Source organism: Phycodurus eques, chromosome 6 (assembly GCF_024500275.1).
Source record: "Phycodurus eques isolate BA_2022a chromosome 6, UOR_Pequ_1.1, whole genome shotgun sequence".
NCBI classification, from domain to species: domain Eukaryota; kingdom Metazoa; phylum Chordata; class Actinopteri; order Syngnathiformes; family Syngnathidae; genus Phycodurus; species Phycodurus eques.
In genome coordinates, this window is record NC_084530.1 from 31,163,873 (window position 1) to 31,189,883 (window position 26,011).

Sequence of the window (26,011 nt, forward strand, 5' to 3'; positions counted from 1 at the left end):
GGCAGATGTGTGCTTGGTATGCATTTGCATATTTGATCTTTTGGACTTTGTGTGTATTTCCCAAACAATCTGTTGGTTCCACACGGAGCCTCTCGGTCTCGCTCGGGTTTGTTTGCTTCTCGCATCGAGTCGGCGCCGTCGTTTCGATATGACGACGGCGTCGCTGTCCTACTGTTGCGTTCGCTTCCGTCTGTCGAAGCACTTTGTAAGCAGCTTTTTAAAGTTATCAGAGGTGCCGAGTAATAGTTTGTTTTGGCAATTTACAGATGCCTGCGCAATATAGAGATATTATACAACGATATAATTGATTTTGCAAACCGCTTGTCCTGTTCCAGGTCACGTTCGTTTCGTGTCTCGGATAATGTTTTCCCTCGGAGGGCTGTCATGATTGTGAACCCATAATAATCGTCTCATACTATCGCACACGTAAACATAAAAAATGGAATGCATAACTAGTTTAGAAATCAGCAGCCAGTCAAAAAAATTGTGTTCAAATATTACCCCTAAGATCATGAGAAATAACTGCTTTATATTCATCGAATTTCGGAACACCGCCGCACTTCTCCGACTGCCTATGCGATAAATCCTATACGGGAATCGACGTATGCACGTATGCGATAAATGACGAATTATTCTCAGCTCGATCTCACCGGGTGGAAGAAGTGGAGAGGTGAGCTCCTCCTTGTCCTCCAGGAGCTGCTGACGTGAGATGAATATTCATCCCTCTCCTTTTCACATCCTTGCTGCAGACGAAAGCGAACTTCTGTGGACCTTCTCGACTTTTACCAACCGTGGCCTCATTGAGCCAGTATCGTTTGCGAAGTCGTGCGCGACACCCGAGGACTCGGATTATCCAGGTTGAAATAATCCACCCGGAGTTGTTTGTGGTGTGAGATTCGGGCCGCGGGCTGCCGAAGGTAGTTTGGCTCTTACGGTCGCAATGAAACCCTCTCTCGGATGCAGCCATATTCCGAATTCACGGGCAGCGGTCCACCACTTTGTGACCTGCTTCACTCAGGTCCGACACACACACGCGTGCACGCGCGCACAATATCGACGAGACGACCTGACGATGAGGATTCGATTCCAAGGACCGCTCACTTCTGATTAAAAATGGATTCATATTCATTGTGGGTTTAATCAGCTTTGACAGCCGTCACGAACGGTTGGAACGGACCGTAAGGGTGCGCAGATTGGAAAAATGAATGACTATCAAACAGTGTTGGTGTGTGCGTGCGCGCGTGCTGCGGGGGAAGCTTTGGTTCTGCAAGAAAAGCTCCGTGCAGGAGATGAAGCGTGCGTCGTCTGCATAAGTGACGATGGGCTGCTTCCAATTCTTTTTGACCTTTGTCCTTCCGCCACAGGTACAAACGTTCGACACTTGCCACAAACTCGTTTTTTGCTCCCCCGCACTGTCCCGCTTCATTTTCTCCCTTTCCTCTTATAGCCAATCGCGGTGGAGTGCCGGACCGCGGTGGCGAGACTTTGTGATGCCATGGCAACAATATGATAACGAGCAGAAGAGCTACACTATTTTAGACAACACATTAGGTGAAGATTTTTCTTCCTTTTTTTTTTTTTTTGGATGCCTGATTTCCTCAACGCGCGAGACAATACGGTGATCCCTGTTTTTTCACGGTCAATGGGGACCAGAACCCCCCGCGAAAGGTGAAAAACCGCAGAGTAGGATTTTCGTGTATGTGTTTAAATGTTTAAAATATGCAAACCGTATTTATACTTCACATATTTGAGACATTACAACAGTTACAACAGTCCAGGTATTTGCTTCAATCTTGTGGAGTAATTCCCATTGGTCAACGTTGCCGAGAGGCGAAGAGGCTTGCGTCGGTGGCGGAGGAGAAGCTCTCGTCTCGGAGACGCTTCTGCTGGAGGCGCCGACGGTGTCGCTGGTTTTGCCTTGCAGAAAAACGTGCTGATGGGGAGTTGTGGTCTTTGTTTTTTCTTTTGCTTCAAAATTCCCCCGTGCGAGGACACGACCCCGCCTCCTATCACCGCACGTTTGGCTTCCCGATCGAAGCGGTTTTGCGGATGTTTGCGTCCTCTTTCTTCGGTAGATTCATTCACGCCATAATGGCGTGCCGCAGAAGCGTAACCTCTGCCCTCTTTGATCAAATATGGCTGCTGACAGGGCTGTATTTTTTCACTTTTATTTTTGGATGAATTTTTTATTTGTTTTGATGAATATTTTGGAAAAACCCGCGAAGCACGGAAGCCGCAAAACGTGAAGCGCCAAGTGGCGAGGGAACACTGTCCTCTTATTTGTTCCGCAAAAAGAGAACATGGTGATAATTCCGTCCTGCTGTGAAACACACACGTGTGCATTTGTGCTTTGGAAAATACACTTTGGCCACGTCGGCTATTGGTACACTCACGAGACACCGTACAAAACCTGCATCTCAAAATCATCTTTTTTTTTTTTTTTTTTCCCCCCAAAGATAATGTTGACGTTTGCTACCGTTGCAGTCGGCATTTGTATTGCTGTAGGCTATACTGTGCTACTGCGTGACTGTTTCGTTTCGTTTGCGGCAGCATGACAAGCCGTTAGGCAACTCTCAGTATCGCGCAGCACAGGGAAAAAGTATCATACACCAAAAGTAATCAATAGAATGCCAGGCGAATATCGCTCTCTAGCGGTGTTGATAATTGCAAAGAATGGTCTTTGTGGCCTCTCGAGACGTTCTGCATTCCTCTCGTTGAGGCGACGAGCGGAATAGATGCCGCCACCTGCTGTCCGAAGCGCCGCAGCACAGCGCAAAGGTTCCACTTCTCCCCAAAAGCGACATTGCATACGGTCGAAGCAAAATCTCACCACAGTGTCACCAACCACTAAAACTTCAAAGGTTTCATCGCCGGTCTCCTCTGACTCGGCGGTGGCCTGCTTACTTTGTTGATTCTGCTGTACGCGTGGCAACGTTTGGTTTCACAGGTTCGTCGTGGCGTCTTCTGCCATCTCATGGAAAAGCGTCACCGTGCGTCACCTTTATGGAGGAAACAAATGATCGTTTTCAGACCATTTTTTTAGTTCGGATGATCTCTCACGGCACAGTCGTTGGGAATCTCCGCACTGAAGAATCCAAAATGCACTTTTCCATTTCACTTGTTGCAGTAGAACATGCCTTGCTCAAGGGCACCTCAACATTTTTAACGCAGTAACGCTTACTTTGATCCAGTCGATAGTATTCAATAAATGAGCGGACGCGGTGACATTCATTTTGGATTTGATCCAAATAGATTTGCACGGTGCGGAGACCGAGTGGTTCTTCGTTCTTTCTTGTCGGGTGGAGTTATGCAGTGGATATAAAAAGTCTACACACCCCTTTTGTCAATTGACAGGTTATAGGTCAAATTAATGCTGGAATTTCTCTCTCTCTCTCTCTCTCTCTCTCTATATATATCTCTATATAAATACGTTCGCACACAGCATACTCCGGTTTCGTCCCACATCCCAAAAACATGCACGGCAGGTTGATTGAAGACTCTAAATTGCCCGTCGGTGCGAATGGTTGCTTGTTTCTTCGTGCCCTGCGATTGGCTGGCGACCGGTTCAGGGCGTACCCCGCCTCTCGCCTCGTGAGGAGAAGCGCAATGGAAGATGAATGAATATACGCAGTATGTACGATGAGTATGTTGTTCCTCTGTCACGACAGCAGCAGCCATTCTTCATTAGTGCCGCTTCGCGTGAGTGACCCACAAAATATTGGAATACAAAAACATTGAGCCTTTAAAAAGACATTTGAGTTTATAAAAAAGACAAAGAAAAACAAGTACAGTTTATTTATTGGAAAAGAAGGGCTTAAACAGTAAGTGGAAAAAAGATGCCGTGATTTTCATCCAAACGAGCTTCACTCGTCCACGGGTGGGAGTCCAGCTGGAGGGATAATCCCGTCCAACACGCGTCAGCGATGTGGCCTCGCAACAGGACTCCCCTTGCTCTGTGTGTGTGTGTGTGTGCGTGTGCGTGTGTGTGTGTGTGTGTGTGTGTAACCTCATATTCAATAATCGGCCCAGCAGGAGATGGCGGGTCGTGCGGGCGTAAGCCGACCTGGAATTTTCTCAATAAAGGTCATCTAATCTTTAGTGGAAGCTGTTCAATGCCGCTTTTGGCGCCTTCTTGTTTGACGGCGTGCGCCTACGCGTCGCTCAACCTTTCGATCTCTGGGGTTGGGTTATACACTCACTTTAGGACCCCTACATCCGAAAAGCCTCAACGAGGTCTTGAACCTGATGACGACTCCCGACCACTTTTCCAACGTGCCAAAGAGAGAAAAGAAAAAGAGATTTCGCTTGTGTCAAATATAAAATATCTGCCTCGGCTCAATGAATGTCGGGAAGCATCCGTCCGTTTTCTTTCGCTCGTCCGCGGTGGAAGCGGGGAAGCCCGGACCGCCCCCTCCCCGACCACTCGGGCCAACTCTTCCGGCGAATCCCGAGGCGTCTCCCCGGCGCGTCCGTCCGGGGGGCGGCCGAACCTCATCTGCCTCTGCTCCGTGTCCGCTTGGGAAACGCTTCACGGCTTGATATCGCTCAAATATGCGACCGCGTTCGGTGTTCATCGAGGGTGTGATGTGCACGTCGAAGGGCAGCTCTGGAAGCGTTTGCTCCATTTTCGTCACAAGGGCAAATCTCGAGTGTGCGTGAGCGATGATAATCAGTTCGGATTCGATGCGTCTCACTCATCGAAAGCCAATTCCGATGTATGAGACGCCGCACGCGAGCTCAGAGTGCCCTTCAAATGACCGCGCATCGTTTAGTGACAGTCGCTTTTGTGGAAAAGTACCGGATCAGAACTTTGTTTTCTTTCAAAGTGACCTTTGCAAACATGTCCAGTTACATATTTTTGAAACTGTTCTGTGTACATGTTCAAAGTGGCTTTCGGAGCACATTTTTAAGAAACTGAGTAACATAACTACTATGTTCAAAAATCTATACAGTAAAATTGAAATATCAAAAATACGTTACAAATAAACGTTACACAGACTCTTACTGTATATCTTGGCACTGATCTCTTCTTTTTTGTAAAGTGCAACATTAATATTTTATATTCTTACTTGTACGAATCAGTATAGAAGGCAGGGAAGTGCAGCACTGAACAGTGTGATTTATTTATCATCGCGTCAAGCGGCAGTTTTGCCTTATCCGGAGACGCCTTGCAAATGTCGTCGGAGGTGCAGAGAAGATGTGTGGCAAGAGTTCGACACGGCGGTCATCGAATCGATCCCGTGTTCTCCCGTCACAGTCTGGTTTGCCGCTGCTACAAAAAAGGACAAACTCCGACTGCGACGGACAATCAAAACTGCTGAAAGGATTGTCGGTACCCCCCTAGCCGCCCGTGAGGACTTGCACATTTGCACAATCGACATTGTCCCAGATGATCGCGCTACTCGTTACTCGAAACCGCGTACACTCCTTGAAGTGTCGGCGCCCTTTGCACGACGCTCATTGCGGCGGACGATTGCAATATTAGTCATTCGAACTGCTCTAAGTGCTGGAGGACTCTGCTTCTTTTTGCACAATTGTCCAAAAAAAAAAAACCCAATTGTACCGGCATTACCAGATAACTATTAACCCTTTATTGCTCAGTGACTGTTTTTGTCAATGTCTTTAGGTCTCCAAAGCGTTCTCTGTCAATCGACCGTCCGTTGTCGTACTCGAGCGGCTCCGACGACCGGAGACAAATTCCTTGTGTGTTTTTTGACAAACTTGGCAAATAAAGATGATTCTGATTCTGAAGACAGTGAGGCAACGACTTGCACACTTTCTGTCTCATCGCCAGGAATGTGGGAAAATACAAATACATAAAGACGATATCTGACGAATGTGTGTCCAGTCCAACGTGGGATGCCCGTTTCATCTTTCAGTGTACAGGGTGTCCTCCTTCCATTTACAATAAAGTTGTGTTCCAACGGCCGTGAAATATCTTGAATTTGGAACGCAACCTGGCCTAACACTAACCTACGCTAGCGCAGTCGAAAACCACGCGTAGGGTACGAACTAAAAGTGCCTTCCAGTGTCCGCGTGACCACAGGTGATTATGCCACCTCGCGATCTAGTTGACCGCTCACCATTCGGGACGGTTGGAAACCGATCGGCGTCTGTCTTTTTTTTACCGGCTCTTCTGTGACCGACTTTTGGTTTCCGCAGCCCGCAGTTGAGAATCACTGCGGCGTGTCTCTTTATGCAGCAAAGTCAGGAATGAAGAGTGTCAGGCTTTGCATTTGTGAGAAACCTCGTTTCTTTTTAGTCTCAGGTGCCGCTGTAGCGTTTGCGGCGCAACAGGGACCGACGGCTCACGGCCGAAGATTGTGCCTTACGCTCTCCTCAAGGGCGCGTGTGCGTTCATGTTTGTATTGCCGTCGTTCCGATCCCCTTTTCAAGGGAGCACGGCTGAATTCCGACTCTGTTTTCGCGTAGGCACTACGCTCGGCATGTTTACACAATAGTCAAATGATAGCCACGACTTTCCAGCCATTTTCTCTCCCGCTCGTCCTCATTAAGGTCTCAGGTGAGCCGGAGCCTATCCCGACGGACTTGGGACGAGGGCCGCGGTACGCCCCGGACCGGTCGCCGTATCGTCCCGTAACCGCTCACACTGACGTTCGTACCTGCGGACAATTTAGTCCCTTGAGAGTACTCGGACAGAACTTAGGCCGGCACGAGAAGAACGTGCAAACTTCACACGGGACAGCCGAAATTCCAAACCTCTACCTCAGCACTACGAATCTGACTCGATCGACCGTGAGCTAAGTCATCAGAAATGGTACAATCCGGGAAGCGATATTTTGAATCCCACTGGTCTTCTAGGATATGCGGCCCACTGACCCGTTGTAACCCGCCCTAAACCTAACCGTGACGAACTTGATTGTTTTGATTTTGTAGAAAATGTGATACATTTTTGGAACGTCATCTGGTTCCGTCTGCGTAGCGTGGCCTTCCCGCAAAGCACCAGCCAATCACGTCGCAGCGGGGCGTGTTCCCTGCCGAGAACACGAGTGGGATTCCTCATAACGCAACCAGGAAGTCCACAAAAATCCCGTGGAGCTTCCGAGTTCCAGTGAAAAGTCACCCAAACAAACCTGCGCAGTTTGCACGTTCTGGCTTCCTCCCACGTCGCAAAACGTCCGAGGCTCTAAATTGTCCCGAGGTGGGAACGCGAGTGTGTGAAGGCTGGCGACCAGTCCAGGTTTTGTCCCGCCATTCCCCCAAAGTCCGGTGGGATTGGCGCCAATGAGGACAAAATGGAATATCATCCTCACTGTGGAATATCATTCTTCTACAAACAAATGCAGACTACAATATTGTATAATAACGCAATCCTATTTTCAAAGGGGGCTTGAATTTGGACAGCAACCCCTGTAGGTAGTCAATTTGTGGATATTTAAATTAGGATGAAAGCACAGGGCGGTATGACGTGTGGCACAACAAGTTCACAATAAGTGTTGTGAAAGTAGGAATGTTTAACAGCGACTCTTTTGTGAGTGAAAGGATGACAGAGTCTCGATGGCAACTTTGGAGGAACTGCGTTGTCCACCGGTCATGGTGTCAATATCGCATCGTTACTCATTTACTCGTGTCAGGCCTAATTGATGTTTCAAGTCAATAAATGTGTGTTACGTAAGCACTTGCGCATTGAGCAAGACGTCCAACGGCCTCGGCCTCCTCCCAGCGCAGAGTTCAGCCGCTCTGTTGAAACGTTACTTCTCCGTGTGAGCACATGTGACTCAATCTCGGTTTCCTATTCACACAAGTTCCCTACTGCGCGCGCGCGCGCAGTGCGTGTACGCGCGCGCGCGCCGACCTATGCGCGTGTATATGTGTCGCCGCTCCAAACAGAAATCCAGCTCGCTCTCTTCCGTCCGCAGCGTTGCCTTCGTGCTCGGAGCTGCTCTGGCTGCCCTCGTCTCCATGACGACAAGGTGTTTGCCGAGACCTTGAGAGAAGGAAGAAGGAAGCGCGTGGCCCCGCCCCGCTTTTATTCCTACGAGATCTTCAGGTAAGTGAGCGGACGCACGTACTCAGCTGAATGAAAGGGGAGTGTTTGCGTGTCGAAAGGTCTCCGCGCGATCGAACACGCACGACGGTGAGATGAAAGAGCGCTTGCGGAAGTGATGTCGAAAACGCGTACGGACAACAGGCACGGAAGGAGAAACAAACTCTGGAATTTGATTGGACGTACAGTCCGCTGCAATTTGGACAGCGGGAAGCTGCCAGGACCAGCGAGGCCTTCTCCGCTGGCCCAATCGCGATCGGAAACACTGACCGACACTTCCGAACTCGATTCTTGTATTTGTTCCGTGAAATGGCATTTCTCGAGGCTGCGCCGCTTCCGGCACGAGCGCACGTCGAATCAGATCGCGACCTCTATTTGCCGCCGAGTCCATCTCGTCTGCCGAGCGCCGTCGCAATCGGTAGTGCCGGGCCTCGCCGATGTGACTTCGACCACGTTGGCGACGGGACTCGCCCACGGCAGCGCCGCCATTTCTCCCGTCATCTGATCGGTTCGTCGGAGCAAAACTTGTTCCGGTCAACTTGCAACTGCACACGATGTTCAATTGAATGAGAATGTCGTGTTGAATTTTGCTGGATAAAAATGGATTCTGAATTGCTGCAGATGGTGTCCGTCGCGCAGCCGTGTACTGTGATTGTACAGCGCACGTCGCGTAGCATTGATTAATGGTTGCCATAATTGAGACGCGATAGAGGCGGGTGAAGGCCCGGGTTCCAAAATGACGTCCAATACTGCGCATTACCAATAGAATTTTCTTAAGCCGTGTCAGGGCCGTTCGCATCTTACAGTCTTGAATACGACGTACACGAAAGCTTTGGGACAGCTGGCCGGAACGACGACGGGAAGTACAAATGGATGAAAATGTTCTCCTTGACAACAGCTTCCACTCTTCCGGGAAGACTTTTCATCAGCAGGATTGCGTGTGACTGTGGAGTTTCTTTCTCCGTCCGCGCGCGGAAACATTTGCGAGGGGCCTGCCTCATAGCCGCCGAGTTTCCGAGTCCGGTCAGACGTGCTCAGTTGGGTCGAGGTCGGGACTCCGACGAACTCGGCCGAACTCGCCTTCGTGGACCTCGTTTTGTGAGCAAAAGAAAGTTGCAAGCGCAGAATTCTACAGAGCTGAAATAATAATTGATCGTTAAAAATGTGTTCGATTGTTTCAAATTGATTAAAGGCGGCACGGTGAGCAACTGGTTAGCACACGCGCCTCACAGTTGTGAGGTTGCGGGTTGAAATCCTGGCCCCGGCCGAGTGGAACGGGCTCGTCCGTTCAAATACAACAACGCCATAAAAAACGGGAGTTTAAATAGAACGTGAAATAATGAATGACTTACTGATGGTGTAATGAAAGACCCCAATAAATGGCCATTGCGATGAAACACCTGCTGTGGATTTTGCCCCTCAGCTCCTGCGAGTGATGCAGAACGTTCAGAAACAAAGAACAGTTGGACATTGGAAAGTTCAGCCCGACATTTCACCTGAGTAGCGCACGCGCACTGTAATCGACTGCCGAGCAGTCCGAGACGTAGTCCGATTACACCCTTTGCCCCAAGATGAGTCGAGAAAATGGATGGAATTAACTAACTCGTACGCTTCACCCGGAGTTGATCGAGGAACAGCAGTCGAACGCCCCTCCCTGTCAGCAAATCTGGACTTTTTCCCCACACTCCCGTGATGAATCAATTAAATAATAACAATCGTTTCAAAATGCGGCGGTTTACTTGCTTGAAAATCTGCAGAAACCCCCAAGAGGAACGAGAGAGCGCATAAGTGGGATTCTTCCCCTTCCGCCCCCCGCGGTCGTCGGCGGCCGTCTTCAAACGGGGATCGCAACAGGGGGAGAGAAAGGCGAGAGCGTGTGAGTTGTTATTGCTGAAAGTTGGCGTTACGGCGGCTCGACGTCACGGGAGGGAACCGGATAGGAACGCGCGAAAGCGGCGTGCGGCGCGGGGAAGCATCAGCGAGTGAGTCAAACTCACCTGTAGCCGACAGCATTGTGGGATCCTGAGTCAAAGCTTTGTACTAAAAGGTGCGCAGCCCTCAGGTGGAATGTCGCTCTCGCGGCTACAATTCAGGTTTGTGCCGTTTAGCGCGCACACGCTAGCACGGCGTCTGGATAGCATTTCCCGATGCGGAGTGATAGCGGAGAGGGGAGGGACGGAGATGGTTTGGGCAGTCCCATTCTGGTTTGGTGAGTTTCGTCAAGCGGCCGGTGTGCACGGCGTGCACAGGTGCGGCCAGAGCGCGAGAGCGAGAGCGAGACGAAGAAAGAGGAAGAAGGGCCCAGAACGGAAGCAGAAAAGCGACGGACGGAGAAGCGTGAGCGCGCATCCACCTGAACGTCAGCGATGGTGTGCTGTAAGGACGATTTTGTGGCGTGTGCGAGTGTTGGTGTGCGAGGGTCGTCTGATGGCTTCCTGGGGTTCATTAAGTGCGCTGGAACTTTTCCCCCTCTTTTTTCCTCGGCCTCCTCCCCTCCCCGCTTCCGAGGAATGCGGGGCTTATGTCAGTGAGAGTCAGGTACAGGCTGACTAATTACCGCTGGCCTTCCTCCCTCCATCTCTCCCTCCTTCACCTTCTGTACTCCCTCTCTCCTCCGTTTGTAGACCTTGTGGGCTCTCATGCCCCCCTCTCCAAAAAACAAAACAAAAGCTTTTTTTTCTCGTCTCCCGCTGTTGCGTCTACAAGAAGCGCTGTCGTGACTGGAGCAGAGGCAAACGGAGGATCTGAGTCAGAATCCCAAAAAACACCCAAAGAGGAACAGAAACTCCGGCTCGTCCTCTTTTTCAGTCTGCCCGTGTTCGATACGTTGTATGTTAGCGTTGTCGGGGAACACTTCTGATTGTGCTGCCGGTGGCGGTGGGGGCCCCGTCGTCCGAGACAGGAGGCGCCCGGACGCCCGACGAGAGACGGCGCAGAACCTGACGGACGAGGACGCGAAGATGACAACGTGAGGCCCGGACCGTCAAATGTCCCAAAACGTCGGCTGAAGAAGAACCCAAAAAGTAGGCGAAACGACACATCCCGTCATCCCCCAGGTCGGTGTCGCGTCGCGTCGTGCCGTGTCGTGACGTGACGTGACGTGTCGTGTCGTGTCGTGTCGTGACGTGACGTGACGGACCGTTGGGCTTATTCGGAGACGGCGCTGTGTTTTCTCGCCCGGTTGCTAGAGATACACGCAACGCAGTGAGTTTCTGGAAGGACATTTCTTCAGCTGCGCTCCAACGTTCGCACTGACCCGGCCGACGGCGCTAACCTTCACTACAAGGTCAGGGGACGGCCGCTGTATTTATTTGCGCAGAGGCGTGCGTGTGTTGTCTTGTCGAGTCATCTCGTGCTTATGTTTTTCTCAAACTGGTTAAGCAAGACGCCACTTTAGCCTTGGCCATTTTGTTGATGTACAAAGGAGATCGGCTCGTTCTGTATGTGTGTCGATGTGACGCCGCGCGTTCATTTGAACTCGTTCGTATTAGTATCAAGTTTATTCCACGCACACGGAATTTGTTGCCGATTGTTAATGTCGCTCTGGGTTAAATCCCAAATTATTCATAACTCTGGTCAAATAGTGAGCTAAAGTGATTTAAAAAAAAAATATATATATATATATATATATATATTTTAGGTCTCAGTCGCAAGAAAGATCAAACTTAAGAAGTTATGTTGGGAGCTATTATTGACAAATATTGAGCATTTTCAAAGTGGCTGACATTTTGAAAATGATTTGAGGAAACAAAAGTATCCCGGTAACCTCGATCAGTTAATCAACGAGCAGTTTCCAACGTTGCCTATATCTATATTCAATGAAACATTCAAACAAGGAACTTTTTGTTGAACTAGGAAAGGAATTCCTGAAGACAACATTTATTTCCCCCTTTAATATCTCTCTCACCAATTCCTTCATTTCTGGCTACAAAAGGGGATTACACCCCCCCTTTTTGCGGGTGTGTTTTATTGAACATCCCGAAAGATGGCCGGCGTCGTTGCGAATGCCGTAAGTCGTGGCACACTTTTGCGTGTGAGGTGTGTCACTTGTGTCGAAGTACTGGTCAGACCTGATGACGCTTTATTGTATGTGGAAACACAAAGAGACTTAGTGTCTCACCTGACCGGATCACAAGAGGGACACGGTCATTCGAGGCAGGAATTCCGATCCAGTGTTTTTTTCCCTTCGCGCGGTATCAGCGATTGCCTTCGAGCCGTATCGGGTTTCGGGAGGGGAAAAAGCCAGTGTGCGAGAGCCGTTTGTAAATATATTTTGAAAGACTTGATATCGTTCGGCACGGGAACAGGATAGCGGCTGCGTGTCACGTGACTGTCACGTGACCATCTCGTGTTCACGATGGGAAACGGAACACGAAGTGCGGTGGGCGCGCGTGAGAGAGAGCGAGAGAGCGAGACAAAGCCATCAAGCTAATCCACCGAGAGTGTTGCGGACGTTGGCCAAAGAAAAGCGGTCTGCGAGGAAGGCAGCAGTCGCTTCTCTTGTGCTGTTTAAGAAGATCGGATCGCTCCTCAGCATCGCTCTGTGTTTGTGACAAACGCACGCATACCTGGGAAGCACAATGGCGGCATTCTTTGGCGGCACCTCCGCCTCCCTCAGTAGCTCCCCCTCATGTTCCACCGAGTATGAGACACCGGCGGCACGTAGCTGCAAGAAATCAAATGTTTCATACAGAATTTTGATTCAAATGGAATTCATCCGGTCGCGAGCAAACTGCAAAAGGCTTCAACTGCCACCGCGATGGCTACGCGGTCCGCGGCGTTGTCGCGTTCGGGTTCCGGCAGCGACGCGTCGTCACGGCTCTCTTTCACGTCACGCGTGCGTCGCGCTTCATCGGAACACGTTTTGCAGACTACGGTTGCTTCCGAACGACGGACGTGCCCTTCTTTGGATCTATTTACGGCCGGCATCTTCTCCTCTATGTCGGCCGAAGTTTCGCGGAGTAGCGAAACGTATCGAAAATAAAATCGGCGATCGCCTTTTTCTTTATCGAGCATAAATCAAGTATGGATCGAATAAAGCTCGACGATATATGGCCCGGCACTCGGTGCATTGTGATTTTTAACATTCTTAATGTCCGTACAAGTGTTAAAAGAAGTTAAAGGTATAACTTCAAATTGTGATCTCAACCCGAACGTTGATGACGAGTGGCGATTGCGAGCTCCTTTTTTGTTGTTTGATAATTGTCGATACATGAAGACATACTGCTTGTACTTCTTTTTCCCGTGGTTCAAATTCGTCATCACATTTGTCCATATTGCTCACGTTTGCGGTCGCATTATAACAAAAACCCCCCAAAAAACAAAGAACCAAAACCGATGGTGTTAGATGCCAACTGAGCTAAAGTCTTCAGAATTCATCCGGCGCGAGACGGCAGTTTTGTAAACGACCGACAATGGAAGCAGAGGCCACGGGTCGAGTTGATTGTCATGTCATTCTCGCGTACGTCATTTGACTTTAGGGCTTTGTTTTTATACGGTTTTTCTGGGATTTGTTGTAAAAACAAGAACCCTGTTGATATATGTAACACAGTGTTGTCCTCAGAAGATCTTTAGATTGTTTTTTATACTCCTGTTATCCGTAAACATGGCTTGACATTAACTTTTTTGCTCACCAGTCACTGAGGCTTGTGGTTCCCCAGAGATAAGAGCCATTTTACCTACCTGCAATTTTCTTGTTGGATAATTATGTTTCATATTATTATAGCTAGATTAAAGAACTATATTTACAACCCGTTTACATGTACAACCCCAATTCCGATGAAGTCGGGACATTGTGTTAAACATAAATCAAAACAGAATACAATGATTTGCAAATCATGTTCGACCTCTATTTCATTGAACACGCGACAAAGACTACAAAGATATTTCATGTTCAAACTGATCCACTTGATTGTTTTCAGCAAATAATCATGAACTTAGAATTTGATGGCTGCAACACGTTCCCAAAAAGCTGGGACAAGCTCATGTTTGCCACTGTGTTACGTCACCTTTTCTTTGAACAACATTCAAGAAACGTTTGGGAACTGAGGACGCTGATTGTTGAAGCTTTGTAGATGGAATTCTTTCCCATTCTCGCTCGATGTGCAGCTTCAGCCGTTCAACAGTCCGGGGTCTCCGTTGTTGTATTTTACGCTTCATCATGCGCCGCACATTTTCAATGGGAGACGGGTCTGGACTGCATGCAGGCCAGTCTAGTACCCGCACTCTTTTACTACGAAGCCGCGCTGTTGTAACACGTGCAGAATGTGGTTTGGCATTGTCTTGCTGAAATAAGCTTTGGGCCTCCATGAAAAAGATGTTGCTTGGATGGCAGCATATGATTCTCCAAAACCTGTATGTACCATTCAGCATGAATGGTGCCTTCACAGATGTGTAAGTGACCCATGCCATTGGCACTAACACAGCCCCCTACCATCACAGATGCTGGCTTTTGAACTTTGCGTCCATAACGGTCCGGATGGTTCTTTTCCTCTTTGGCCCGGAGGACACGACGTCCACAATTTCCCAAAAAAATTTGAAATGCGGACTCGTCGGACCACGGAACACTTTTCCGCTTTGCGTCGGTCCATCCGAGATGAGCTCGGGCCCGGAGAAGCCGGCCGCGTTTCTGGGTGTTGTTGATAAATGGCTTTTGCTTTGCATAGTAGAGTTTCAAGTTGCACTTCCGGATGTAGCGCCGAACTGTATTGACTGACATTGGTTTTCTGAAGCGTTCCTGCGCCCGCGCGGTGATATCCTTTCCACATTGATGTCGGTTTTTGATGCCGTGCCGCCTCCCGAGGGATCGAAGGTCACGGGCGTTCGATGTCGGTGTTCGGCCTCGCCGCTTCCATGCGGTGATTTCTCCAGATTCTCTGAACCTTTGGATGATATTCTGGACCGTAGATGATGAAATCCCTAAATCCCTTGCAATTGTACATTGAGGCACATTGTCCTTCAACTGTTGGACTATTTTCTCCCGCACTTGTTCGCAAAGAGGTGAGGCTCGCCCCATCTTTGCTTGTGAACGACTGAGCAATTCAGGGAAGCTCCTTTTCTGCCCGATCGCGGCACCCGCCTGTTCCCAATGAGCCGGTTCACCTGTGGGATGTTCCGAACACGTGTCGGATGAGCGTTCCTCAACTTTCTCAGTCTTTTCTGCCACCTCTGCCAGCTTTTTGGGAACGTGTTGCAGCCATCAAATTCTAAGTTTATGATTATTTGCTCAAAACAATCAAGTGGATCAGTTTGAACATGAAATATCTTTGTAGTCTTTGTCGCGTATTCAATGAAATAGAGGTCGAACATGATTTGCAAATCATTGTATTCTGTTTTGATTTACGTTTAACACAACGTCCCAACTTCATTGGAATTGGGGTTGTAAATCACCTCGATGCACATTCAAAACAAGACCCTCAATGTTTAAGACTACAAGAACCACCATAAATATCAGACTTCTGAGTCTGAACCAACACACAGACCTTGGTGAGCCTATTTTAAAATATCGACATCAAACTCCACCTGCCAAAGTGGCAAGTGGGCAAGGCAACGTTACTCGCCACTGCTGAAATCCACCCGCATTGGCCTCATTGGCGGGCGTTGATGTCCATCGCTGTCCATAAACCACGCGAGGGAGTTGGTCCACGTTCCCCGGGGCCTGTTTCCTCGAAAGGAACAGTTCATGTCCATCATTTACGCATCCGTTTTCTGTAAGGCTTGTCCGTATTGGGATCGCGGGCGAGCTTGACTTTGGGTAACAGACGTGGTCGACCGCAGACCGGTCGCCAGCCGATCGCTGGGCACATATAGACGATCGGCCATTCACATCGATGGACAATTCAGAGTCTTTTGGAATGCGGGAGGAAACCGGAGTAACCGGAGAAAACGCACGCGAGCACGGGGCGAACATAGAAAGTCCGCGCGGGAAGGCCGGAGGTGAGATTCGAAGCCCAAACCTGTGGACTGCTAGCCACTAGCTGCCCGCCATGCCCATTTTTCGGATTTAGCGGGATTGTCTTCAGTAACGAGAGCCGCGCTTCGTATCGAACGGGTATTTGGGGGCTTACTTGGAAACGGTGCCGTTTGATGAATAAATGTTATGAAAATACCCTGCCCTTATACTACCGCTCCATACCACGAAGCCAAATCCTGTAACCCCGACCATTTGTAAGTGGAAAACTCCCATGTTTTCACTTCACCATGTTTGTGAAATGTGTTGTAGACGGACTCACAATATTCGCAAGTGTGTCAATAGTTACATTTGTGTTGCTGTGCCTTCTATTGCTCGAATATCGTCCAGTTCTGAGTTGCGCCCGCGAATCGCGAATCGCCTCGTTCACCCAGGACATCGTGGGCGTAATGTGGCGTTTTACTACTTTGGGATGATTGCGTCGAAAATTCTGCTCCTCAGATGTTATTGCGCAAGCGTCTTCCTCTGTGACGGCTGCGGTTTGTGCGTGCGTGTGTAAACAGGTGCCTGCCATCCACCCGTTGCGAAGGCTGCAACAACAGCCCTTCTCCCCGCGTGCCCCCGTCTTGCGTCATCTCACCTTTGACCCCCGCGTAACCCGGGCCACCCCCTGCGTGGTGACACAGCTGAATCCTCCTCTCCGCTCTCCTCCTAATGCTAACTCTGTTATCATGCTTCATTTCACTGTTTTCTCCCTCCTCCTTTTGCCTCCTTCGAACGGGGAGGAGGATTTTTTTGATTTTTCTTTGTTGATCAAGAGAAGACATATTAGCTTGTTCGCTTGTCCTCACACTCACGCACGACACACCTGATCGGCCGATCTCTTTGCCGCGTGACTGCTGCTCCACGCAACGGGGCAGTTGTCCCAATTGCGGGCGTGTGATTGTCAAGCTATTACCCGTACGTACTGAACACGCTGCGTAAAACCTGTCGTGACCTTAAATGACTTCGACGTCATTCAAAGCTCTCCGAAGCAGGAGGCAGAACAAGAACCCTGTTGATATATGTAACACGGCGTTGTCCTCAGAAGAGGGCAGAGGAGGCTCGGTTGGGATTTGTCACCACAGTGTGACTTCTGAGCAAATGTTTGCCGCTCCGACAATAGGAAGACGTATCAGAAGGGTTGTTTTGTAAACTGGTTTATCCCTGAAAGGCTTTACGGGCCAAACTATCAGGATATGAATTTCTTTGGAACACTTTTCCCATGAGCATTTATAGAGGACTACTGAGAGCAAAGGGCGACGGCGCAGTGCACTTTTCCGTATTGGGTTTCACGAAAGACTCGAATAGCTCCGCTAAGTTACCGTTCGTGATCGTTATCCTTCGTCATCTAAGTTGCTCGGCGACAGGGGCGTGCTCTGTGACGCAAAGGTTAGCGGTGGAAACAGTTAAGTTGTCTGCGGACTTGATGGTCTTGTTTAACAGCTCAGTTTGGTCTCCGAAAACGAGGGATTTTTTTCCAGCCTTAAAGCAACAATATGTAATAATTGCAGCTTGCTTCAAACCCGTTTTGATCACGGACAGGCTTGTAATGAGCGGAATGTCTCTGTCATTGCGACAAGCCTGCTTTGGTGCCGGACCAGCCTGTTAGTATCAGTACGCTATTGCCGACGTGCTTGCCGCTTGTACAGGCGGTTGCAAAAGAAAATGAGGAAATGACCGCAGATAAAACAAATCACGTGTCCCTTACCGTCGATGAAACGGATACTTCATCCGTATTTGACTTCATCTTTAAGCCGTCACCCACGCTGCAATGCCTCGTCTTACGCTTTGTGAATTGTTTCAGTCCATCCTTCGCAAGATGAGGAACAGGTGGAACTGTTTTTCCTCTTTCTCTTTCTTGTCATAAAATCCCTGTTTCGCGACACCGCTCGGCAGCTTAGCCATTGTGTACACGTTCAGGAATCCGGATGTAGACGGAGTTAATACTGCAATCCAACCGTCTTATTTTCATCTTTCTTGCTTTGTTTGCGGGGGCGACTGTGTTGAAAAGAATGAAGTGCCTCTCCCAAAAAAAAAAAAAGAATGAAAAAGTCAAGATTGGTTGCAACCGTACATCACATCGTGATCTTACGTTCTCAGGGGATTCATAAAAGGGGCATTCTACTCACGGGGAACACTCAATGAGCTTAACGTGGAACATTTCATGAATTAAATGCAAATGTACTAAATTCGATTGACCTAAAAACAAAGGAAGCGAGGTCATAAGCTTTTAAGTTACCCTATTTTGGTCATTTATGTGTGACCAGAAAGAAAGAAATGTATGATATATCATTCAAGTTAAACACATTTCTGATACCATAAAGTACATGTACTTCAATATTCCTACCTTCGATGAAGTGTTCTGTAGAGCACGGGTATGAAACTCAAGGCCCGGGGTGAGTCTCACCAACCAATACGATTGGCTGCCGTACCCCGGTAGAACACGCCCTACCGCTTCCAGACAGGGAAAGAAGTAATCGGCGTTGATATAAAGCCCACGAACCCTAACCCGCCCTGATCTTAACCTTAACACATCCTAAACCGCGGTCAGAATTCGACATCGGCGGTAACTTGACATTGTAAATGCATTCGTGCCGCCCGAGGCGATCGTACACTTTGCACATGCCAATTATCAAGAGGGTTAACCAAAAGACCTACTTGTCGAATTGCATAAACCAGAGGAGGCAAAGCCTCACCTGCATGCCAAGAGTTTTAAAAAAATAAATCAATCATAATTACAGAAAATTATTTTCCGTTTTAGTTCACTGGTCTGTGCTTTATATTGATTTTTGAAAATGATTTGATCCAGATTGTACCGAAGGTGACAAAGCGCTCACGGTGTCGTTGGAAAGATCATTATCCCATTTAAAAAAAAAAAAAACTCCAAACATTCATTGGGATTGGAATGATCCAAAGGTGGGAAGTAACTAAGTACTTGTACTTCGTTACTCTACTTAAGTTGATTTTTCAGGTATCTGTGCTTTACTTGAGTAGTTATTTTTCTGGCGACTTTTTACTTTTACTCCTCACTTTTTAAACACAAATACCTGCACTCTCTCCTCCGTAGATTTTTTGAAATGAGCTCGTTACTTTTAAAACCTTCTAAAGTTAGCGACGACGCCACGTAAGAACGGGAAACTGAACGCTCAGCGCATTTGATCAAAGACATCGTAGATACGACACTGCCCGATGAGCCTATGTGCGTACTGCGATGCTAAGCTAGTGGGGGCAAAGTGTCGGCGTGCTCCATGTTTGTGGAAACCGAAATCACACGGATGCCTGCACGTTGTGCTGCACACACGTCGTACAATCACAACGAGGGACCTCCAAACTGGGAGGTTATTCATAGGTAAGAATATTTCTGGGCACTTTTTTCAAAAGTGCCTGCAATGAATGAACCATGTTGGTTTTTGAGAAAGATAGCTTGTTGAAGTCTGACTCGCTGGTCGTAAACGATGTCACGTTTGAGCATGAACATATAAGACTTCCAACACATTCATCTGCCCACTGCCAAAACAAAACCGTTAAAACCCTGAACTGAAAGTAGCCATAATTTGCTCATTTTCGACAAGGTAGAAGAGATACAAAAATCTCACTTTATGTACCGTATTTTCACGACCATAAGGCGCACCGCATTAAAAGGCGCAGTGTCAGTTACGGGGTCTATTTCTGTATTTAACACATACATAAGGCGCAGCGTATTATATTATCGGGCGCAGGCATGGTAAAACATACGCTAGCTTGAAACCTACGGTAGCATGCATGCACGCTAAAACAATGTTTTTTAAAAGGCAGCGGGAGCAAAACTAAGTTCGCTTGTACTTTATTGAAATATTTAACAATGTACTCACGTTTTCATCGATCCTCATCCACAAATCCATCCAAGTCCTCATCTTCTGTTTCCGAAATGAACAGCCGGGCAAGTTCTCCGTCAAACACGCCGGGTTCCCTCTCGTCGTTGTCAGAGTCAGTCTCGTTGCCGGGGAGCATCGTTGTGAGATGGGCGCGCATGGAGTCACAGATCAACAGGGACGGTGACGCGTGGAAAAAACCATCCGGTCTCTTTACGTACACCACACTCAGCCACTTTCTCATTTTCTCCTCGTCCATCCAGCCCTTTTGATTGGCCTTAACGACGACTTCGGCTGGAAACCTTTCTTTAGGCAGCGTCTTCTTCTTAAAAATCACCATAGGTGGCAGTTTCTGTCCATTACCCTGGCAACCAAGCACAACAGTAAAAGCCGACTTCTCGTATCGCTACCGTGGTGGTCCCCTTCTTCTCCACAGTGTGGTTCACCGGGAAGTCGAAGGTGAGCGGCACCTCGTCCATGTTGGCGATGTGGTCGGGCTGGATGCGATTGTCGGCAATCTTTTTACTGCAGTAGGAGCGGAGGATGGCCAGGTTTTCCTCGTAATCCGCCGGAAGTTGCTGCGCCGCAGTAGTCCTTGCCCGGACGGATAGATGGCACCGTTTCATTAAACGAAAGCACCAAGATGGACCTCCTTGAAAATGTAAAATACAAAGTCCGCGTCACTGCAGACGCTGCATCGATCCGTTCCATTCTTCCCTCACTCATGAACAAGACGCAGAGATACTAGAACTTTTGACCCGGAGAGGGCACTCCACCCTTTTACGACTGAGGACCACGGTCTCAGATTTGGAGGTGCTGATTCTCATCCCCCTTCACACTCGGCTGCGAACCGCTCCAGTGAGAGTTGGAGGTCACGGCTCGATGAAGCCAACAGTACCGCATCATCTGCAAAAAGCAGTGATGCAATACTGAGGCCACCGAACCGGACCCCCTCTACGCCTCGGCTGCGTCGAGAAATTCTGTCCATAAAAGTTATGAACAGAATCGGTGACAAAGGGCAGCCTTGGCCGAGTCCAACCCTTACCGGAAACGAGTCCGACTTACTGCCGGATATGCGGACCAAACTCTGACTCCGGTCGTACAGGGTCCAAACTGCCCGTATCAGGGTTTTCGGTACCCCTTACTCCCACCCCCCACAGGACTCCCCGCCGGACACGGTCGAAAGTCTTCTCCGAGTCCACTAAACACATGTAGACCGGTTGGGCGAACTCCCACGCATCCTCGAGGACCCTGCTGAGGGTGTAGAGCCGGTCTACTGTTTGTCAAAGAGCTAAGAAAAATTGCTCTTATACAAAGTGTGCTGGAGCGGTGGGAACATCAGCAGCACATCTAACTGACAACAATGAACTTCCGTATCCTCGAGGGAACTCAATTTGGGATATATATTCCAAATGAATTTCTATGGCATTCACATGTCTAAGAAAACTCCACGTTCTAGGAATTGCAGCGAGCCTCAGACTTCAATGAGTCACACATCATTGGCTGTTGCGCACACGTGAGCTGATTACGCACGGTGGGTGTGTCAGAAGTCATTATGGAAGAATCTGCATACTTTGAAAGTGTCCATGCCAGGCACATAAAAAACAGGGCTTGTGTGCATGCCAGAAGAATATGGCCCTCAATGAAGTAGCCTTTAAAATAAGTAAGAAATTGCAATGGCTAAAAAGGTCTCTCCAAACTGCTAGAAATCCCAAAAAAAAAAAATGATGGCCAAACATTGTGTGCGTAAAAAGAGTGCAGCTTTTTGGGGACCATTTTTAATGTGTGGCTGTTCATTTGATGGCAAATAGGCCACTCTCTTTGGCTCCTAAATGTGCAAATGTGACCAATATTAATGCCTCGTTAGCCATGACCCTCGGCGCACATCACTCAAACTGGATCTGCTCTCCCGAAGGGTTGTCTCAGGGTTACACAATTTGTCCTCTGATGTGTTGGTGGAGGATGTTGTGCAAATAGCGACGCTATAAATTCACCTTTAAATTGTTAAGATTATGTGGTATAACCGCCATGTCGCGTCAGCTCAGGTTTCCTTGTCTCGTAGCTCGCGGACTGTCACGTGATCGTCTTCCATATTGACGCCTCAGCGGTGAGCTGGTCGGTGGTTAGACGAGTCATATGCATTTAGTGCTTTATCTGAGTCATTTAGCTTACCTAACTTATTTTTTCCCTCTCCTTCCTTGTCCTTGACCTTGGCAGTGATTATGTGTAATCTGCTATTGGTTAGTCGCAAGACACATGACTGGAGTGTCAGCTGACAAAAGAGGACTTTACTCTCATCAGGGTAGAGGGGAAAAAATGTAAGATCCTCTCTCTGTGTGTGTGTGTGGGGGGGGGGGGGGGCTGAATGGCATTGTGATTATGCTGGGTCCTTTTTGTTCATAATAAGCGAGACATACGTTGCGATTGGCTGACCCTGGTTCAGGATGTGAGGTGAAACCTTTGAATGAGGAAGTGTTATAACTGAACACAACACACGTTTCCCTTTTGGGAAGTGTTGTTTTACCACCCATGGCATTTTAGCATCAACAGCATTTTTTTTCTGTGCAAACGCGTGTCCTCATACTCAGTAATCACACTTTTATTTTCACAATTTTGAACAACAGTGTGCGGGATTCTGCCACAAATTTTCACGAGTGGCCGACCGTCGGCCGCGACTTCAGCTGAGATTCCAAATTTGAACGTCGATGCAACATTGCAAATGTAACGGCGAACCAAAAATGCCACATGAGCTTTCCCGACAGAAACGTTTCCGGTTAGCGCGTCTGCCTCGCAGTGTCATATTCTGAAGCGGCAAAGCGTGGAGAGTCTCTCTGCCGTCGAATTGCTCGCGTGCAGTCAACGAATGGACTCGGCGCCTCTCGGATATCCAAACTCTCGCCGTTATTTCTTGCCCGTTTCCTCTCTTTGTATGATTAGAATATAGCTAAAGCAGCCAGGGCTATCCGATTTTGTTCCCGTGACGATCATGCCTTGTTGTTTGTGGTTCAATAATGAATAATAAAGTAGTATATATTTGGTGCCCCAAAATGTTGCTTTAGGCAGTTTTTCCGTTGCAGCAAGTTGGTTTAATGTGCGAGGGTCAGTCGCCCGATGTCCAGGTTTGAGTCGCCGACTGTATTTTTCCGCGATTGTTCATAACTTTTATGGACTTTTATGGACTGTTCATAACTTTTATGGACAGAAACATACTATAATAAATGGCTGAAAACACATTCTGTAAAATGATTTAAGTTGAGGCAATCACTGTTTTATAACACAGTGGAACCTCTAAGGGCGAACAAAATCTTTTAGGAAGTCGGTTGACCTAAAATGTATTCTGATTTTGAAACTTCCCATACAAAACGAGGTGAAGGAGTCATACTGTCTGCATCATAAAACGTTTATTTACGATACAGGCAATTTAAAGTAACATCTTCAACCACTAGAAATGAAATTACAATGTCTAACAATTCAAAACTTTCACTAACTTACAAACCCAATTCCAATGAAGTTGGATCGTCTTTTTTTATACATAAATAAAAACAGAAAACAGTGATTTACAATGAAATAGTGTTCCACCTATATTTAGTTTAATACACTACAAAGACAAGATATTTAATGTTCCAACTGATCAACTTGATTGTTTTTAGCAAATAATCATGAACTTTGAATTTGATGGCTGCAACACGTTCCAAAAAAGACTGAGAAAGTTGAGGAATGCTCATCAAACACCTGTTTGGAACATCCCACAGGTGAACAGGCTCATTGGGAACAGGCGGGTGCCGCGATCGGGTAGAAAAGGAGCTTCCCTGAATTGCTCAGTCAGTTCACAAGCAAAGATGGGGCGAGGTTCACCTCTTTGTGAACAAGTGCGGGAGAAAATAGTCCAACAGTTGAAGGACAATGTTCCTCAACGTACAATTGCAAGGAATTGAGGGATTTCATCATCTACGGTCCATAATATCATCCAAAGGTTCAGAGAATCTGGAGAAATCACCGCATGGAAGCGGCGAGGCCCAAAACCGACATTGAACGCCCGTGACCTTCGATCCCTCGGGCGGCACTGCATCAAAAACCGACATCGACGTGTAAAGGATATCACCGCGCGGGCTCGGGAACGCTTCAGAAAACCAATGTCTGTCAATACAGTTCGGCGCTACGTCCGTAAGTGCAACTTGAAACTCTACTATGCAAAGCAAAAGCCATTTATCAAAAACACTCAGAAACGCCGCCGGCTTCTCCGGGCCCGAGCTCATCTAAGATGGACTGAGGCAAAGTGGGAAAGTGTTCTGTGGACCGACGAGTCCACATTTCAAATTGTATTTGGAAATTGTGGGCGTCGTGTCCTCCGGGCCAAAGAGGAAAAGAACCATCCGGACCGTTATGGACGCAAAGTTCAAAAGCCAGCATCTGTGATGGTACGGGGGCTGTGTTAGTGCCAATGGCATGGGTCACTTACACATCTGTGAAGGCACCATTCATGCTGAAAGGTACATACAGGTTTTGGAGAATCATATGCTGCCAGCCAAGCGACGTCTTTTTCATGGAGGCCCAAGCTTATTTCAGCAAGACGATGCCAAACCACATTCTGCACGTGTTACAACAGCGTGGCTTCGTCGGAAAAGAGTGCGGGTACTAGACTGGCCTGCCTGCAGTCCAGACCTGTTTCCCATTGAAAATGTGTGACGCATTATGATGCGTAAAATACGACAACGGAGACCCCGCACTGTTGAACGGCTGAAGCTGTACATCGAGCGAGAATGAGAAAGAATTCCACCTACAAAGCTTCAACAATTCGTGTCCTCAGTTCAAGAAAAGGTGATGTAACACAGCGGTAAACATGAGCCCGTCCCAGCTTTTTGGGAACGTGTTGCAGCCATCAAATTCGAAGTTCATGATTATTTGATCAAAACAATCGAGTTGATCAGTTTGATTGAACATGAGTGTACTATATATACACTACTTTGTAGTGTATTCAATGAATGAAATCTAGGTCGAACATGATTTGCAAATCGTTGTATTCTGTTTTGATTTATGTTTGTCCCGACTTCATTGGAATTGGGGTTGTACTTAGCTTTGCTATGACAAAAAGCGTAATGTGAAGCTGAGTCACGTCGCGGATGCGCTTCTTTAACATTCTCAACTGCCACACAAGCGCATAAAGAAGTTAAGCACTCTTTGTATGACCTCAGGGTCTTGTAACCCAAGAAATTCCAATGTACAAACAACTGTAGGTGATCTAATCTCCTACAAAGCTCTTTGTACTTGGTGGAACAATTTCAGCATAATGAGAATCTGACAAAATCACTACATACATTCAATAAAGATCAGCATGCAAAATGTGTTTTGAGTTATTTGATGAGGCGCAATTCTTCTTCTTCAACACACTGACGGTTGTCCCACGGTTTGCGTGCAGCCTCCCGTGCGGGTTCACAGCGGACCCGAACGGGCGCTTCGCCCAAGCATGTTGACCATCACCTCCATACCCGTTTGCATGTCAACTTCTTCCATTTGCAGCTCAAATAGAGAAATTCGCCACTTCTCTTAAAATACTTGTGCGTGATATCACTCTGTACACATGAGCTTGTCTTGACTGGTTGTGTATTCCTGAATTGGGCTCTCCCTCACCTCTTAAATGGCTTTATGGCTTTGCTCGGCCTTCACTCCTGATTTCCCCATGTTGACGAGACCACAGATTTCTTCCGTTTGCAAACTTTGCACCGTGTGTGCGTGTCTGTGCGTGCGTGTGTGTTCCTACCAAAAATGGAGAATCAGTGATGGCTTGTCCTTCATTAACAGAGCCATTGGTTAATGTACCACTTGTACAATGCGGCAATTGCACCGCATGTGATAACAGTGTTGTGCTTGTGCACTAAGGATTGTTTAAGGTTGCGTTTGAACGTCCACACATTCCTTGTGCGTCTCTGACAAAAATGACTGGAATGCAATGTCTTTGGGCTGTATTGCAGACAGTTTCATGTCATTGTGTGTATCGGTGTTGCAGCGCCATGTTAGCAGTGAAAGTGAATTGTCAAAATGACTTGTGGCGACGTTCAGCCCGCTTATGAGTGATCCTCGCGGTCAATGAATGATCGCCATGTGAGAAGTGAACTTAAGGACGAGCCTGTCGGTGCAGCAAGAGATTTGAACTCGAAATAGGAAATTGTATTTGACTGTGTTGCCCATAACATAAATAACGTG

General features: G+C 47.9%; 2 protein-coding genes and 1 long non-coding RNA gene across 13 annotated transcripts in view; 2 read left to right on the plus strand and 1 right to left on the minus strand.

The window, feature by feature from the left end:
- Positions 1–10,997, plus strand: part of LOC133403871 (amyloid beta precursor protein binding family B member 2-like) — a 77,327-nt gene extending 66,330 nt beyond the window's left edge. For all 8 annotated transcript variants that reach the window (XR_009768743.1, XR_009768741.1, XR_009768744.1 and 5 more), the window contains 2 exons: positions 7,881–8,011; positions 10,911–10,997. The gene's annotated coding sequence lies outside the window, so the exon portion shown is untranslated. The remainder of the gene's footprint in view (positions 1–7,880; positions 8,012–10,910) is intronic.
- Positions 2,218–10,148, minus strand: LOC133403874 (uncharacterized). The gene is made up of 2 exons (XR_009768749.1): positions 9,361–10,148; positions 2,218–2,999 (listed from the first exon to the last, which is right to left on the minus strand). It is a non-coding gene; the product is annotated as an uncharacterized LOC133403874 (long non-coding RNA).
- rbm47 (RNA binding motif protein 47) overlaps positions 9,577–26,011 on the plus strand; it is a 40,269-nt gene continuing 23,834 nt past the window's right edge. For 3 of the 4 annotated variants that reach the window (XM_061679237.1, XM_061679241.1, XM_061679242.1), the window contains exon 1: positions 10,941–11,031. The gene's annotated coding sequence lies outside the window, so the exon portion shown is untranslated. Of the gene's footprint in view, positions 10,385–10,940; positions 11,032–26,011 lie in introns of those variants that run through there. The other variant, XM_061679236.1, reaches the window with a different exon arrangement.